This window comes from Musca autumnalis, unplaced genomic scaffold (genome assembly GCF_047663935.1).
Source record: "Musca autumnalis isolate F117 unplaced genomic scaffold, ASM4766393v1 scaffold_123, whole genome shotgun sequence".
Lineage (NCBI taxonomy): Eukaryota > Metazoa > Arthropoda > Insecta > Diptera > Muscidae > Musca > Musca autumnalis.
In genome coordinates this window covers 136,793-157,185 of record NW_027411671.1, presented here as the reverse complement: position 1 = coordinate 157,185, position 20,393 = coordinate 136,793, and positions in this window count along the sequence as shown.

Below are 20,393 nucleotides of genomic sequence, written 5' to 3'. Positions count from 1 at the left end.
AAGTTCACCGGGCATGACTTTCCCAATACAAAAGTTCACCGGGCATGACTTTCCCAATACAAAAGTTCACCGGGCATGACTTTTCCCATGCAAAAGTTCACCGGGCATGACTTTCCCAATACAAAAGTTCACCGGGCATGACTTTCCCAATACAAAAGTTCACCGGGCATGACTTTCCCAATACAAAAGTTCACCGGGCATGGCTTTCCCAACACAAAAGTTCACCGGGCATGACTTTCCCAATACAAAAGTTCACCGGGCATGACCTTTCCAATACAGAAGTTCACCGGGCATGACTTTCCCAGTACAAAAATTCAACGGGCATGACTTTTCCAGTACAAAAGTTCACCGGGCATGACTTTCCCAATACAAAAGTTCACCGGGCATGACTTTTCCCATGCAAAAGTTCACCGGGCATGGCTTTCCCAACACAAAATTTCACCGGGCATAACTTTCCCAATACAAAAGTTCACCGGGCATGACTTTCCCAATACAAAAGTTCACCGGACATGACTTTCCCAGTACAAAAGTTGACCGGGCATGACTTTCCTAATACAAAAGTTCACCGGAGATGACTTTCCCAATACAAAAGTTCACCGGGCATGGCTTTCCCAATAGAAAAGTTCACCGGGCATGACTTTCCCAATACAAAAATTCACCGGGCATGACTTTTCCAGTACAAAAGTTCACCGGGCATGACTTTCCCAATACAAAAGTTCACCGGGCATGACTTTCCCAATACAAAAGTTCACCGGGCATGACTTTCCCAATACAAAAGTTCACCGGGCATGACTTTTCCCATACAAAAGTTCACCGGGCATGACTTTCCCAGTACAAAAGTTGACCGGGCATGACTTTCCCAATACAAAAGTTCACCGGGCATGACTTTCCCAGTACAAAAGTTCACCGGGCATGACTTTCCCAGTACAAAAGTTCACCGGGCATGACTTTCCAATACAAAAGTTCACCGGGCATGACTTTTCCCATGCAAAAGTTCACCGGGCATGATTTTCCCAATACAAAAGTTCACCGGGCATGACTTTCCCAATACAAAAGTTCACCGGGCATGACTTTCCCAATACAAAAGTTCACCGGGCATGGCTTTCCCAACACAAAAGTTCACCGGGCATGACTTTCCCAATACAAAGGTTCACCGGGCATGGCTTTCCCAACACAAAAGTTCACCGGGCATGACTTTCCCAACACAAAAGTTCACCGGGCATGACTTTCCCAATACAAAAGTTCACCGGGCATGGCTTTCCCAACACAAAAGTTCACCGGGCATGACTTTCCCAATACAAAAGTTCACCGGGCATGGCTTTCCCAACACAAAAGTTCACCGGGCATGACTTTTCCCATACAAAAGTTCACCGGGCATGACTTTCCCAATACAAAAGTCCACCGGGCATGACTTTTCCAACACAAAAGTTCACCGGGCATGGCTTTCCCAACACAAAAGTTGACCGGGCATGACTTTCCCAATACAAAAGTTCACCGGGCATGACTTTCCCAGTACAAAAGTTCACCGGGCATGACTTTCCCAGTACAAAAGTTCGCCGGGCATGACTTTCCCAATACAAAAGTTCACCGGGCATGACTTTTCCCATACAAAAGGTCACCGGGCATGACTTTCCCAATACAAAAGTCCACCGGGCATGACTTTCCCAATACAAAAGTTCACCGGGCATGACTTTCCCAGTACAAAAGTTCACCGGGCATGACTTTCCCAACACAAAAGTTCACCGGGCATGACTTTCCCAATACAAAAGTTCACCGGGCATGACTTTTCCCATGCAAAAGTTCACCGGGCATGGCTTTCCCAACACAAAAGTTCACCGGGCATGACTTTCCCAATACAAAAGTTCACCGGGCATGACTTTCCCAATACAAAAGTTCACCGGGCATGGCTTTCCCAACACAAAAGTTCACCGGGCATGACTTTCCCAATACAAAAGTTCACCGGGCATGACTTTTCCAATACAGAAGTTCACCGGGCATGACTTTCCCAGTACAAAAATTCACCGGGCATGACTTTTCCAGTACAAAAGTTCACCGGGCATGACTTTCCCAATACAAAAGTTCACCGGGCATGACTTTTCCCATGCAAGATTAAGATTAAATTTATTGAGCCTTTCAAAAAATCGATAAAAATTGTACAGAGTTTTTATAATATTTAGAAATACTTAAGACTATAATGTATGGTCGAAATTTACAATATGTCTTTGTGTTCAGCACCATGCTTTAACATAAATTGAAGAAAAACAACAACAATTTGAGGATGAATAGTTATAATTCCTTGCTCCCGGGAATACATTTTTTTGAGCGTTTATAACTCAATTAAACTTATAAACTAAATTTAAAAATATATATATATATAAAAAAACCAAGGGAAATATAAATAAAAAACAGCTTGTAAACCTGAATTTACCCCCTGTGTATACCAGATACGGCTTTTTCATAAAATGAGCACCGAGTATTGACATGAATGTCAAAATTCGGTGGGACTTCATTAATGTAACCAATAGGAGATAGGTAATTTATATTCCGCCAACTATATGACATTTGAGTGATATAAATGTCAGACACGAATATGTTACCATGGTCCTTTACACGTTGCACAAATTTTGATATCAAATCACAAACGTGTAATCCAATCGGAGTAATTTTGGACTCGCTATATATTACCCTATTAGAGTAACGCTTACAACTTGATTCGTAATACTTGCCAATGCAGTGCCTTAAAACTTTTCTTTCTAATATTTCTATTTCACCTAGAACTGTGGGGGAAATATTGAACCATATAGGAAATGCATATAAGAATACTGGCCTTATGCTAGTTTTATATAGCAATATTTTAGTTCTCACTGGGAGATCTTTATTCACCAGAATCTTAGAGAATGACCCTAGGATTCGATATGCTTTCTGTAAGACCTGTCTTGCATGATTGTTAAATTTTAAAAGATTATTAAAAGTGACTCCCAAGTATTTCATTGTGCTCTTAATAGGAATATCAACGCCATTAAATGTTAACTTTAAATTTTTACTTTCTGGAACTACAAATTTTTTACACTTCCCCGAAGCGTTCCTTATACATATAGCTTCAGTCTTGGATGCATTAATTTTGATACCCCAGTGATCGTAAAATTGTGAAACTAATTCCAAATGATGTTTCACCTTTACCAATGCCATATGCGGTGATTCATCATGGGCATATAGTAAGGAATCATCGGCATAAAGAAGCCCACATGAATTTGTGTCAATATGCGGAAAATCATGCATAAAAATACTATATAAATGTGGAGATAAAATGGATCCCTGGGGTACACCACAATTAACGTCTCCCAGCTCGGATAACAATATATGATATTCTACACAAAATTTTCTGTTTGTGAAAAAACTGTGGAATAATTTTATAATAAATGGATCAAAGTGCAGTTGAGTCAGTTTATATAGTATTCCTAAGTGGGAAGCATGATCAAAGGCTTTTTCCACGTCCAATGAAAGTGCAACCGTACACTTTCGTTCTCGCAAATTACACACAATGTCATTATGGAATTTAAGCAACGCGTCTGTCGTAGAGTGACTTTCCCATGCAAAAGTTCACCGGACATGACTTTCCCAATACAAAAGTTCACCGGGCATGACTTTCCCAATACAAAAGTTCACCGGGCATGGCTTTCCCAACACAAAAGTTCACCGGGCATGACTTTCCCAATACAAAAGTTCACCGGGCATGACTTTTCCAATACAGAAGTTCACCGGGCATGACTTTCCCAGTACAAAAATTCACCGGGCATGACTTTTCCCATGCAAAAGTTCACCGGGCATGGCTTTCCCAACACAAAAGTTCACCGGGCATGACTTTCCCAATACCAAAGTTCACCGGGCATGACTTTCCCAATACAAAAGTTCACCGGGCATGACTTTTCCCATGCAAAAGTTCACCGGGCATGACTTTCCCAATACAAAAGTTCACCGGGCATGACTTTCCCAATACAAAAGTTCACCGGGCATGGCTTTCCCAACACAAAAGTTCACCGGGCATGACTTTCCCAATACAAAAGTTCACCGGGCATGACTTTTCCAATACAGAAGTTCACCGGGCATGACTTTCCCAGTACAAAAATTCACCGGGCATGACTTTTCCAGTACAAAAGTTCACCGGGCATGACTTTCCCAATACAAAAGTTCACCGGGCATGACTTTTCCCATGCAAAAGTTCACCGGGCATGGCTTTCCCAACACAAAAGTTCACCGGGCATGACTTTTCCAATACAAAAGTTCACCGGGCATGACTTTTCCCATGCAAAAGTTCACCGGGCATGATTTTCCCAATACAAAAGTTCACCGGGCATGACTTTCCCAATACAAAAGTTCACCGGGCATGACTTTCCCAATACAAAAGTTCACCGGGCATGGCTTTCCCAACACAAAAGTTCACCGGGCATGACTTTCCCAATACAAAGGTTCACCGGGCATGGCTTTCCCAACACAAAAGTTCACCGGGCATGACTTTCCCAACACAAAAGTTCACCGGGCATGACTTTCCCAATACAAAAGTTCACCGGGCATGGCTTTCCCAACACAAAAGTTCACCGGGCATGACTTTCCCAATACAAAAGTTCACCGGGCATGGCTTTCCCAACACAAAAGTTCACCGGGCATGACTTTTCCCATACAAAAGTTCACCGGGCATGACTTTCCCAATACAAAAGTCCACCGGGCATGACTTTTCCAACACAAAAGTTCACCGGGCATGGCTTTCCCAACACAAAAGTTGACCGGGCATGACTTTCCCAATACAAAAGTTCACCGGGCATGACTTTCCCAGTACAAAAGTTCACCGGGCATGACTTTCCCAGTACAAAAGTTCACCGGGCATGACTTTCCCAATACAAAAGTTCACCGGGCATGACTTTTCCCATACAAAAGTTCACCGGGCATGACTTTCCCAATACAAAAGTCCACCGGGCATGACTTTCCCAATACAAAAGTTCACCGGGCATGACTTTCCCAGTACAAAAGTTCACCGGGCATGACTTTCCCAATACAAAAGTTCACCGGGCATGACTTTCCCAATACAAAAGTTCACCGGGCATGACTTTCCCAATACAAAAGTTCACCGGGCATGACTTTTCCCATGCAAAAGTTCACCGGGCATGACTTTCCCAATACAAAAGTTCACCGGGCATGACTTTCCCAATACAAAAGTTCACCGGGCATGGCTTTCCCAACACAAAAGTTCACCGGGCATGACTTTCCCAATACAAAAGTTCACCGGGCATGACTTTTCCAATACAGAAGTTCACCGGGCATGACTTTCCCAGTACAAAAATTCACCGGGCATGACTTTTCCAGTACAAAAGTTCACCGGGCATGACTTTCCCAATACAAAAGTTCACCGGGCATGACTTTTCCCATGCAAAAGTTCACCGGGCATGGCTTTCCCAACACAAAAGTTCACCGGGCATGACTTTCCCAATACAAAAGTTCACCGGGCATGGCTTTCCCAACACAAAAGTTCACCGGGCATGGCTTTCCCAACACAAAAGTTCACCGGGCATGACTTTCCCAATACAAAGGTTCACCGGGCATGGCTTTCCCAACACAAAAGTTCACCGGGCATGACTTTCCCAACACAAAAGTTCACCGGGCATGACTTTCCCATTACAAAAGTTCACCGGGCATGACTTTTCCCATGCAAAAGTTCACCGGGCATGGCTTTCCCAACACAAAAGTTCACCGGGCATGACTTTCCCAATACAAAAGTTCACCGGGCATGACTTTCCCAATACAAAAGTTCACCGGGCATGGCTTTCCCAACACAAAAGTTCACCGGGCATGACTTTCCCAATACAAAAGTTCACCGGGCATGACTTTTCCAATACAGAAGTTCACCGGGCATGACTTTCCCAGTACAAAAATTCACCGGGCATGACTTTTCCAGTACAAAAGTTCACCGGGCATGACTTTCCCAATACAAGAGTTCACCGGGCATGACTTTTCCCATGCAAAAGTTCACCGGGCATGACTTTCCCAATACAAAAGTTCACCGGGCATGACTTTCCCAATACAAAAGTTCACCGGGCATGGCTTTCCCAACACAAAAGTTCACCGGGCATGACTTTCCCAATACAAAAGTTCACCGGGCATGACTTTTCCAATACAGAAGTTCACCGGGCATGACTTTCCCAGTACAAAAATTCACCGGGCATGACTTTTCCAGTACAAAAGTTCACCGGGCATGACTTTCCCAATACAAAAGTTCACCGGGCATGACTTTTCCCATGCAAAAGTTCACCGGGCATGGCTTTCCCAACACAAAAGTTCACCGGGCATGACTTTCCCAATACAAAAGTTCACCGGGCATGACTTTCCCAATACAAAAGTTCACCGGGCATGACTTTCCCAATACAAAAGTTCACGGGCATGACTTTCCCAATACAAAAGTTCACCGGGCATGACTTTTCCCATGCAAAAGTTCACCGGGCATGACTTTCCCAATACAAAAGTTCACCGGGCATGACTTTCCCAATACAAAAGTTCACCGGGCATGACTTTCCCAATACAAAAGTTCACCGGGCATGGCTTTCCCAACACAAAAGTTCACCGGGCATGACTTTCCCAATACAAAAGTTCACCGGGCATGACTTTTCCAATACAGAAGTTCACCGGGCATGACTTTCCCAGTACAAAAATTCACCGGGCATGACTTTTCCAGTACAAAAGTTCACCGGGCATGACTTTCCCAATACAAAAGTTCACCGGGCATGACTTTTCCCATGCAAAAGTTCACCGGGCATGGCTTTCCCAACACAAAAGTTCACCGGGCATGACTTTCCCAATACCAAAGTTCACCGGGCATGACTTTCCCAATACAAAAGTTCACCGGACATGACTTTCCCAGTACAAAAGTTGACCGGGCATGACTTTCCCAATACAAAAGTTCACCGGGCATGACTTTCCCAATACAAAAGTTCACCGGGCATGACTTTTCCCATGCAAGATTAAGATTAAATTTATTGAGCCTTTCAAAAAATCGATAAAAATTGTACAGAGTTTTTATAATATTTAGAAATACTTAAGACTATAATGTATGGTCGAAATTTACAATATGTCTTTGTGTTCAGCACCATGCTTTAACATAAATTGAAGAAAAACAACAACAATTTGAGGATGAATAGTTATAATTCCTTGCTCCCGGGAATACATTTTTTTGAGCGTTTATAACTCAATTAAACTTATAAACTAAATTTAAAAATATATATATATATATATATAAAAAAAACCAAGGGAAATATAAATAAAAAACAGCTTGTAAACCTGAATTTACCCCCTGTGTATACCAGATACGGCTTTTTCATAAAATGAGCACCGAGTATTGACATGAATGTCAAAATTCGGTGGGACTTCATTAATGTAACCAATAGGAGATAGGTAATTTATATTCCGCCAACTATATGACATTTGAGTGATATAAATGTCAGACACGAATATGTTACCATGGTCCTTTACACGTTGCACAAATTTTGATATCAAATCACAAACGTGTAATCCAATCGGAGTAATTTTGGACTCGCTATATATTACCCTATTAGAGTAACGCTTACAACTTGATTCGTAATACTTGCCAATGCAGTGCCTTAAAACTTTTCTTTCTAATATTTCTATTTCACCTAGAACTGTGGGGGAAATATTGAACCATATAGGAAATGCATATAAGAATACTGGCCTTATGCTAGTTTTATATAGCAATATTTTAGTTCTCACTGGGAGATCTTTATTCACCAGAATCTTAGAGAATGACCCTAGGATTCGATATGCTTTCTGTAAGACCTGTCTTGCATGATTGTTAAATTTTAAAAGATTATTAAAAGTGACTCCCAAGTATTTCATTGTGCTCTTAATAGGAATATCAACGCCATTAAATGTTAACTTTAAATTTTTACTTTCTGGAACTACAAATTTTTTACACTTCCCCGAAGCGTTCCTTATACATATAGCTTCAGTCTTGGATGCATTAATTTTGATACCCCAGTGATCGTAAAATTGTGAAACTAATTCCAAATGATGTTTCACCTTTACCAATGCCATATGCGGTGATTCATCATGGGCATATAGTAAGGAATCATCGGCATAAAGAAGCCCACATGAATTTGTGTCAATATGCGGAAAATCATGCATAAAAATACTATATAAATGTGGAGATAAAATGGATCCCTGGGGTACACCACAATTAACGTCTCCCAGCTCGGATAACAATATATGATATTCTACACAAAATTTCCTGTTTGTGAAAAAACTGTGGAATAATTTTATAATAAATGGATCAAAGTGCAGTTGAGTCAGTTTATATAGTATTCCTAAGTGGGAAGCATGATCAAAGGCTTTTTCCACGTCCAATGAAAGTGCAACCGTACACTTTCGTTCTCGAAAATTACACACAATGTCATTATGGAATTTAAGCAACGCGTCTGTCGTAGAGTGACTTTCCCATGCAAAAGTTCACCGGGCATGACTTTCCCAATACAAAAGTTCACCGGGCATGACTTTCCCAATACAAAAGTTCACCGGGCATGGCTTTCCCAACACAAAAGTTCACCGGGCATGACTTTCCCAATACAAAAGTTCACCGGGCATGACTTTTCCAATACAGAAGTTCACCGGGCATGACTTTCCCAGTACAAAAATTCACCGGGCATGACTTTTCCAGTACAAAAGTTCACCGGGCATGACTTTCCCAATACAAAAGTTCACCGGGCATGACTTTTCCCATGCAAAAGTTCACCGGGCATGGCTTTCCCAACACAAAAGTTCACCGGGCATGACTTTCCCAATACCAAAGTTCACCGGGCATGACTTTCCCAATACAAAAGTTCACCGGACATGACTTTCCCAGTACAAAAGTTGACCGGGCATGACTTTCCCAATACAAAAGTTCACCGGGCATGACTTTCCCAATACAAAAGTTCACCGGGCATGACTTTTCCCATGCAAAAGTTCACCGGGCATGACTTTCCCAATACAAAAGTTCACCGGGCATGACTTTCCCAATACAAAAGTTCACCGGGCATGACTTTCCCAATACAAAAGTTCACCGGGCATGGCTTTCCCAACACAAAAGTTCACCGGGCATGACTTTCCCAATACAAAAGTTCAACGGGCATGACTTTCCCAATACAAAAGTTCACCGGGCATGACTTTCCCAGTACAAAAGTTCACCGGGCATGACTTTCCCAGTACAAAAGTTCACCGGGCATGACTTTTCCAATACAAAAGTTCACCGGGCATGACTTTTCCCATGCAAAAGTTCACCGGGCATGATTTTCCCAATACAAAAGTTCACCGGGCATGACTTTCCCAATACAAAAGTTCACCGGGCATGACTTTCCCAATACAAAAGTTCACCGGGCATGGCTTTCCCAACACAAAAGTTCACCGGGCATGACTTTCCCAATACAAAGGTTCACCGGGCATGGCTTTCCCAACACAAAAGTTCACCGGGCATGACTTTCCCAACACAAAAGTTCACCGGGCATGACTTTCCCAATACAAAAGTTCACCGGGCATGGCTTTCCCAACACAAAAGTTCACCGGGCATGACTTTCCCAATACAAAAGTTCACCGGCATGGCTTTCCCAACACAAAAGTTCACCGGGCATGACTTTTCCCTTACATAAGTTCACCGGGCATGACTTTCCCAATACAAAAGTCCACCGGGCATGACTTTTCCAACACAAAAGTTCACCGGGCATGGCTTTCCCAACACAAAAGTTGACCGGGCATGACTTTCCCAATACAAAAGTTCACCGGGCATGACTTTCCCAGTACAAAAGTTCACCGGGCATGACTTTCCCAGTACAAAAGTTCACCGGGCATGACTTTCCCAATACAAAAGTTCACCGGGCATGACTTTTCCCATACAAAAGTTCACCGGGCATGACTTTCCCAATACAAAAGTCCACCGGGCATGACTTTTCCCATGCAAAAGTTCGCCGGGCATGGCTTTCCCAATACAAAAGTTCACCGGGCATGACTTTTCCAATACAGAAGTTCACCGGGCATGACTTTCCCAGTACAAAAATTCACCGGGCATGACTTTTCCAGTACAAAAGTTCACCGGGCATGACTTTCCCAATACAAAAGTTCAACGGGCATGACTTTCCCATGCAAAAGTTCACCGGGCATGACTTTCCCAACACAAAAGTTCACCGGGCATGACTTTCCCAATACAAAAGTTCACCGGGCATGACTTTCCCAATACAAAAGTTCACCGGACATGACTTTCCCAGTACAAAAGTTGACCGGGCATGACTTTCCTAATACAAAAGTTCACCGGAGATGACTTTCCCAATACAAAAGTTCACCGGGCATGGCTTTCCCAATAGAAAAGTTCACCGGGCATGACTTTTCCCATGCAAAAGTTCACCGGGCATGACTTTCCCAATACAAAAATTCACCGGGCATGACTTTTCCAGTACAAAAGTTCACCGGGCATGACTTACCCAATACAAAAGTTCACCGGGCATGACTTTCCCAATACAAAAGTTCACCGGGCATGACTTTTCCCAATACAAAAGTTCACCGGGCATGACTTTTCCCATACAAAAGTTCACCGGGCATGACTTTCCCAGTACAAAAGTTGACCGGGCATGACTTTCCCAATACAAAAGTTCACCGGGCATGACTTTCCCAGTACAAAAGTTCACCGGGCATGACTTTCCCAGTACAAAAGTTCACCGGGCATGACTTTTCCAATACAAAAGTTCACCGGGCATGACTTTTCCCATGCAAAAGTTCACCGGGCATGATTTTCCCAATACAAAAGTTCACCGGGCATGACTTTCCCAATACAAAAGTTCACCGGGCATGACTTTCCCAATACAAAAGTTCACCGGGCATGGCTTTACCAACACAAAAGTTCACCGGGCATGACTTTCCCAATACAAAGGTTCACCGGGCATGGCTTTCCCAACACAAAAGTTCACCGGGCATGACTTTCCCAACACAAAAGTTCACCGGGCATGACTTTCCCAATACAAAAGTTCACCGGGCATGGCTTTCCCAACACAAAAGTTCACCGGGCATGACTTTCCCAATACAAAAGTTCACCGGGCATGGCTTTCCCAACACAAAAGTTCACCGGGCATGACTTTTCCCATACAAAAGTTCACCGGGCATGACTTTCCCAATACAAAAGTCCACCGGGCATGACTTTTCCAACACAAAAGTTCACCGGGCATGGCTTTCCCAACACAAAAGTTGACCGGGCATGACTTTCCCAATACAAAAGTTCACCGGGCATGACTTTCCCAGTACAAAAGTTCACCGGGCATGACTTTCCCAGTACAAAAGTTCACCGGGCATGACTTTCCCAATACAAAAGTTCACCGGGCATGACATTTCCCATGCAAAAGTTCACCGGGCATGACTTTCCCAATACAAAAGTTCACCGGGCATGACTTTCCCAATACAAAAGTTCACCGGGCATGGCTTTCCCAACACAAAAGTTCACCGGGCATGACTTTCCCAATACAAAAGTTCACCGGGCATGACTTTTCCAATACAGAAGTTCACCGGGCATGACTTTCCCAGTACAAAAATTCACCGGGCATGACTTTTCCAATACAGAAGTTCACCGGGCATGACTTTTCCAGTACAAAAGTCCACCGGGCATGACTTTCCCAATACAAAAGTCCACCGGGCATGACTTTCCCAATGCAAAAGTTCACCGGGCATGACTTTCCCAATACAAAAGTTCACCGGACATGACTTTCCCAGTACAAAAGTTGACCAGGCATGACTTTTCCCATACAAAAGTTCACCGGGCATGACTTTCCCAGTACAAAAGTTCACCGGGCATGACTTTCCTAATACAAAAGTTCACCGGGCATGACTTTCCCAATACAAAAGTTCACCGGGCATGGCTTTCCCAACACAAAAGTTCACCGGGCATGACTTTCCCAATACAAAAGTTCACCGGGCATGACTTTCCCAATACAGAAGTTCACCGGGCATGACTTTCCCAGTACAAAAATTCACCGGGCATGACTTTTCCAGTACAAAAGTCCACCGGGCATGACTTTCCCAATACAAAAGTTCACCGGGCATGACTTTTCCCATGCAAAAGTTCACCGGGCATGGCTTTCCCAACACAAAATTTCACCGGGCATGACTTTCCCAATACAAAAGATCACCGGGCATGACTTTCCCAATACAAAAGTTGACCGGGCATGACTTTCCTAATACAAAAGTTCACCGGAGATGACTTTTCCCATACAAAAGTTCACCGGGCATGACTTTTCCAATACAGAAGTTCACCGGGCATGACTTTCCCAGTACAAAAATTCACCGGGCATGACTTTTCCAACACAAAAGTTCACCGGGCATGACTTTCCCATTACACAAGATCACCGGGCATGACTTTCCCAATACAAAAGTTGACCGGGCATGACTTTCCTAATACAAAAGTTCACCGGAGATGACTTTTCCCATACAAAATTTCACCGGGCATGACTTTTCCAATACAGAAGTTCACCGGGCATGACTTTCCCAGTACAAAAATTCACAGGGCATGACTTTTCCAGTACAAAAGTTCACCGGGCATGACTTTTCCAGTACAAAAGTTCACCGGGCATGACTTTCCTAATACATAAGTTCACCGGAGATGACTTTTCCCATACAAAAGTTCACCGGGCATGACTTTTCCCATACAAAAGTTCACCGGGCATGACTTTCCCAATACAAAAGTTCACCGGGCATGACTTTCCCAATACAAAAGTTCACCGGAGATGACTTTTCCCATACAAAAGTTTACCGGGCATGACTTTTCCAATACAGAAGTTCACAGGGCATGACTTTCCCAGTACAAAAATTCACCGGGCATGACTTTTCCAGTACAAAAGTTCACCGGGCATGACTTTCCCAATACAAAAGTTTACCGGGCATGACTTTCAAAGTACAAAAGTTCACCGGGCATGACTTTTCCCATACAAAAGTTCACCGGGCATGACTTTCCCAGTACAAAAGTTCACCGGGCATGACTTTCCTAATACAAAAGTTCACCGGGCATGGCTTTCCCAACACAAAAGTTCACCGGGCATGACTTTCCCAATACAAAAGTTCACCGGGCATGACTTTTCCAATACAGAAGTTCACCGGGCATGACTTTTCCAATACAAAAGTTCACCGGGCATGATTTTTCCCATGCAAAAGTTCACCGGGCATGACTTTCCCAATACAAAAGTTCACCGGGCATGACTTTCCCAATACAAAAGTTCACCGGGCATGGCTTTCCCAACACAAAAGTTCACCGGGCATGACTTTCCCAATACAAAAGTTCACCGGGCATGACTTTTCCAATACAGAAGTTCACCGGGCATGACTTTCCCAGTACAAAAATTCACCGGGCATGACTTTTCCAGTACAAAAGTTCACCGGGCATGACTTTCCCAATACAAAAGTTCACCGGGCATGACTTTTCCCATGCAAAAGTTCACCGGGCATGACTTTCCCAATACAAAAGTTCACCGGACATGACTTTCCCAGTACAAAAGTTGACCGGGCATGACTTTCCTAATACAAAAGTTCACCGGAGATGACTTTCCCAATACAAAAGTTCACCGGAGATGACTTTCCCAACACAAAAGTTCACCGGGCATGACTTTCCCAATACAAAAGTTCACCGGGCATGACTTTCCCAATACAAAAGTTCACCGGGCATGACTTTCCCAATACAAAAGTTCACCGGGCATGGCTTTCCCAACACAAAAGTTCACCGGGCATGACTTTCCCAATACAAAAGTTCACCGGGCATGACTTTTCCAATACAGAAGTTCACCGGGAATGACTTTCCTAATACAAAAGTTCACCGGGCATGACTTTCCCAATACAAAAGTTCACCGGGCATGACTTTTCCCATACAAAAGTTCACCGGAGATGACTTTCCCAACACAAATGTTCACCGGGCATGGCTTTCCCAACACAAAAGTTCACCGGGCATGACTTTCCCAATACAAAAGTTCACCGGGCATGACTTTCCCAATACAAAAGTTCACCGGGCATGGCTTTCCCAATACAAAAGTTCACCGGGCATGACTTTCCCAACACAAAAGTTCACCGGGCATGACTTTCCCAATACAAAAGTTCACCGGGCATGACTTTCCCAGTACAAAAGTTCACCGGGCATGACTTTCCCAATACAAAAGTTCACCGGGCATGACTTTCCCAATACAAAAGTTCACCGGGCATGACTTTCCCAATACAAAAGTTCACCGGGCATGACTTTTCCCATGCAAAAGTTCACCGGGCATGACTTTCCCAATACAAAAGTTCACCGGGCATGACTTTCCCAATACAAAAGTTCACCGGGCATGACTTTCCCAATACAAAAGTTCACCGGGCATGCCTTTCCCCATGCAAAAGTTCACCGGGCATGACTTTCCCAATACAAAAGTTCACCGGGCAATACAAAAGTTCACCGGACATGACTTTCCCAGTACAAAAGTTGACCGGGCATGACTTTCCTAATACAAAAGTTCACCGGAGATGACTTTCCCAATACAAAAGTTCACCGGGCATGACTTTCCCAATACAAAAGTTCACCGGAGATGACTTTCCCAACACAAAAGTTCACCGGGCATGACTTTCCCAATACAAAAGTTCACCGGGCATGACTTTCCCAATACAAAAGTTCACCGGGCATGACTTTCCCAATACAAAAGTTCACCGGGCATGGCTTTCCCAACACAAAAGTTCACCGGGCATGACTTTCCCAATACAAAAGTTCACCGGGCATGATTTTTCCAATACAGAAGTTCACCGGGCATGACTTTCCTAATACAAAAGTTCACCGGGCATGACTTTCCCAATACAAAAGTTCACCGGGCATGACTTTTCCCATACAAAAGTTCACCGGAGATGACTTTCCCAACACAAATGTTCACCGGGCATGGCTTTCCCAACACAAAAGTTCACCGGGCATGACTTTCCCAATACAAAAGTTCACCGGGCATGACTTTCCCAATACAAAAGTTCACCGGGCATGGCTTTCCCAATACAAAAGTTCACCGGGCATGACTTTCCCAACACAAAAGTTCACCGGGCATGACTTTCCCAATACAAAAGTTCACCGGGCATGCCTTTCCCCATGCAAAAGTTCACCGGGCATGACTTTCCCAATACAAAAGTTCACCGGGCAATACAAAAGTTCACCGGACATGACTTTCCCAGTACAAAAGTTGACCGGGCATGACTTTCCTAATACAAAAGTTCACCGGAGATGACTTTCCCAATACAAAAGTTCACCGGGCATGACTTTCCCAATACAAAAGTTCACCGGAGATGACTTTCCCAACACAAAAGTTCACCGGGCATGACTTTCCCAATACAAAAGTTCACCGGGCATGACTTTCCCAATACAAAAGTTCACCGGGCATGACTTTCCCAATACAAAAGTTCACCGGGCATGGCTTTCCCAACACAAAAGTTCACCGGGCATGACTTTCCCAATACAAAAGTTCACCGGGCATGACTTTTCCAATACAGAAGTTCACCGGGCATGACTTTCCTAATACAAAAGTTCACCGGGCATGACTTTCCCAATACAAAAGTTCACCGGGCATGACTTTTCCCATACAAAAGTTCACCGGAGATGACTTTCCCAACACAAATGTTCACCGGGCATGGCTTTCCCAACACAAAAGTTCACCGGGCATGACTTTCCCAATACAAAAGTTCACCGGGCATGACTTTCCCAATACAAAAGTTCACCGGGCATGGCTTTCCCAATACAAAAGTTCACCGGGCATGACTTTTCCAACACAAAAGTTCACCGGGCATGACTTTCCCAATACAAAAGTTCACCGGGCATGACTTTCCCAATACAAAAGTTCACCGGGCATGACTTTCCCAATACAAAAGTTCACCGGGCATGGCTTTCCCAACACAAAAGTTCACCGGGCGTGACTTTCCCAGTACAAAAGTTCACCGGGCATGACTTTCCCAGTACAAAAGTTCACCGGGCATGACTTTTCCCATGCAAAAGTTCACCGGGCATGACTTTTCCCATACAAAAGTTCACCGGAGATGACTTTTCCCATACAAAAGTTCACCGGGCATGGCTTTCCCAACACAAAAGTTCACCGGGCATGACTTTCCCAATACAAAAGTTGACCGGGCATGACTTTCCTAATACAAAAGTTCACCGGGCATGACTTTCCCAACACAAAAGTTCAACGGGCATGACTTTCCCAATAAAAAAGTTCACCGGGCATGACTTTCCCAATACAAAAGTTCACCGGAGATGACTTTCCCAACACAAAAGTTCACCGGGCATGACTTTCCCAATACAAAAGTTCACCGGACATGACTTTCAAAGTACAAAAGTTGACCGGGCATGACTTTCCTAATACAAAAGTTCACCGTGCATGACTTTCCCAATACAAAAGTTCACCGGGCATGGCTTTCCTAACACAAAAGTTCACCGGGCATGACTTTCCCAATACAAAAGTTCACCGGGCATGACTTTCCCAATACAAAAGTTCACCGGGCATGCCTTTCCCAATACAAAAGTTCACCGGGCATGACTTTTCCCATACAAAAGTTCACCGGGCATGACTTTTCCCATACAAAAGTTCACCGGGCATGACTTTCCTAATACAAAAGTTCACCGGGCATGACTTTCCCAATACAAAAGTTCACCGGGCATGACTTTTCCCATACAAAAGTTCACCGGAGATGACTTTCCCAACACAAATGTTCACCGGGCATGGCTTTCCCAACACAAAAGTTCACCGGGCATGACTTTCCCAATACAAAAGTTCACCGGGCATGACTTTCCCAATACAAAAGTTCACCGGGCATGGCTTTCCCAATACAAAAGTTCACCGGGCATGACTTTCCCAACACAAAAGTTCACCGGGCATGACTTTCCCAATACAAAAGTTCACCGGGCATGCCTTTCCCCCATGCAAAAGTTCACCGGGCATGACTTTCCCAATACAAAAGTTCACCGGGCAATACAAAAGTTCACCGGACATGACTTTCCCAGTACAAAAGTTGACCGGGCATGACTTTCCTAATACAAAAGTTCACCGGAGATGACTTTCCCAATACAAAAGTTCACCGGGCATGACTTTCCCAATACAAAAGTTCACCGGAGATGACTTTCCCAACACAAAAGTTCACCGGGCATGACTTTCCCAATACAAAAGTTCACCGGGCATGACTTTCCCAATACAAAAGTTCACCGGGCATGACTTTCCCAATACAAAAGTTCACCGGGCATGGCTTTCCCAACACAAAAGTTCACCGGGCATGACTTTCCCAATACAAAAGTTCACCGGGCATGACTTTTCCAATACAGAAGTTCACCGGGCATGACTTTCCTAATACAAAAGTTCACCGGGCATGACTTTCCCAATACAAAAGTTCACCGGGCATGACTTTTCCCATACAAAAGTTCACCGGAGATGACTTTCCCAACACAAATGTTCACCGGGCATGGCTTTCCCAACACAAAAGTTCACCGGGCATGACTTTCCCAATACAAAAGTTCACCGGGCATGACTTTCCCAATACAAAAGTTCACCGGGCATGGCTTTCCCAATACAAAAGTTCACCGGGCATGACTTTCCCAACACAAAAGTTCACCGGGCATGACTTTCCCAATACAAAAGTTCACCGGGCATGACTTTCCCAATACAAAAGTTCACCGGGCATGACTTTCCCAATACAAAAGTTCACCGGGCATGGCTTTCCCAACACAATAGTTCACCGGGCATGACTTTCCCAGTACAAAAGTTCACCGGGCATGACTTTCCCAGTACAAAAGTTCACCGGGCATGACTTTTCCCATGCAAAAGTTCACCGGGCATGACTTTTCCCATACAAAAGTTCACCGGAGATGACTTTTCCCATACAAAAGTTCACCGGGCATGGCTTTCCCAACACAAAAGTTGACCGGGCATGACTTTCCCAATACAAAAGTTGACCGGGCATGACTTTCCTAATACAAAAGTTGACCGGGCATGACTTTCCCAACACAAAAGTTCACCGGGCATGACTTTCCCAATACAAAAGTTCACCGGGCATGACTTTCCCAATACAAAAGTTCACCGGAGATGACTTTCCCAACACAAAAGTTCACCGGGCATGACTTTCCCAATACAAAAGTTCACCGGACATGACTTTCAAAGTACAAAAGTTGACCGGGCATGACTTTCCTAATACAAAAGTTCACCGGGCATGACTTTCCCAATACAAAAGTTCACCGGGCATGGCTTTCCTAACACAAAAGTTCACCGGGCATGACTTTCCCAATACAAAAGTTCACCGGGCATGACTTTCCCAATACAAAAGTTCACCGGGCATGACTTTCCCAATACAAAAGTTCACCGGGCATGACTTTCCTAATACAAAAGTTCACCGGAGATGACTTTCCCAATACAAAAGTTCACCGGGCATGACTTTCCCAATACAAAAGTTCACCGGAGATGACTTTCCCAACACAAAAGTTCACCGGGCATGACTTTCCCAATACAAAAGTTCACCGGGCATGACTTTCCCAATACAAAAGTTCACCGGGCATGACTTTCCCAATACAAAAGTTCACCGGGCATGGCTTTCCCAACACAAAAGTTCACCGGGCATGACTTTCCCAATACAAAAGTTCACCGGGCATGACTTTTCCAATACAGAAGTTCACCGGGCATGACTTTCCTAATACAAAAGTTCACCGGGCATGACTTTCCCAATACAAAAGTTCACCGGGCATGACTTTTCCCATACAAAAGTTCACCGGAGATGACTTTCCCAACACAAATGTTCACCGGGCATGGCTTTCCCAACACAAAAGTTCACCGGGCATGACTTTCCCAATACAAAAGTTCACCGGGCATGACTTTCCCAATACAAAAGTTCACCGGGCATGGCTTTCCCAATACAAAAGTTCACCGGGCATGACTTTCCCAACACAAAAGTTCACCGGGCATGACTTTCCCAATACAAAAGTTCACCGGGCATGACTTTCCCAATACAAAAGTTCACCGGGCATGACTTTCCCAATACAAAAGTTCACCGGGCATGGCTTTCCCAACACAAAAGTTCACCGGGCGTGACTTTCCCAGTACAAAAGTTCACCGGGCATGACTTTCCCAGTACAAAAGTTCACCGGGCATGACTTTTCCCATGCAAAAGTTCACCGGGCATGACTTTTCCCATACAAAAGTTCACCGGAGATGACTTTTCCCATACAAAAGTTCACCGGGCATGGCTTTCCCAACACAAAAGTTCACCGGGCATGACTTTCCCAATACAAAAGTTGACCGGGCATGACTTTCCTAATACAAAAGTTCACCGGGCATGACTTTCCCAACACAAAAGTTCAACGGGCATGACTTTCCCAATAAAAAAGTTCACCGGGCATGACTTTCCCAATACAAAAGTTCACCGGAGATGACTTTCCCAACACAAAAGTTCACCGGACATGACTTTCCCAATACAAAAGTTCACCGGACATGACTTTCTAAGTACAAAAGTTGACCGGGCATGACTTTCCTAATACAAAAGTTCACCGTGCATGACTTTCCCAATACAAAAGTTCACCGGGCATGGCTTTCCTAACACAAAAGTTCACCGGGCATGACTTTCCCAATACAAAAGTTCACCGGGCATGACTTTCCCAATACAAAAGTTCACCGGGCATGACTTTCCCAATACAAAAGTTCACCGGGCATGACTTTTCCCATACAAAAGTTCACCGGGCATGACTTTTCCCATACAAAAGTTCACCGGGCATGACTTTCCTAATACAAAAGTTCACCGGGCATGACTTTCCCAATACAAAGTTCACCGGGCATGACTTTTCCCATACAAAAGTTCACCGGAGATGACTTTCCCAACACAAATGTTCACCGGGCATGGCTTTCCCAACACAAAAGTTCACCGGGCATGACTTTCCCAATACAAAAGTTCACCGGGCATGACTTTCCCAATACAAAAGTTCACCGGGCATGGCTTTCCCAATACAAAAGTTCACCGGGCATGACTTTCCCAACACAAAGTTCACCGGGCATGACTTTCCCAATACAAAAGTTCACCGGGCATGCCTTTCCCCCATGCAAAAGTTCACCGGGCATGACTTTCCCAATACAAAAGTTCACCGGGCAATACAAAAGTTCACCGGACATGACTTTCCCAGTACAAAAGTTGACCGGGCATGACTTTCCTAATACAAAAGTTCACCGGAGATGACTTTCCCAATACAAAAGTTCACCGGGCATGACTTTCCCAATACAAAAGTTCACCGGAGATGACTTTCCCAACACAAAAGTTCACCGGGCATGACTTTCCCAATACAAAAGTTCACCGGGCATGACTTTCCCAATACAAAA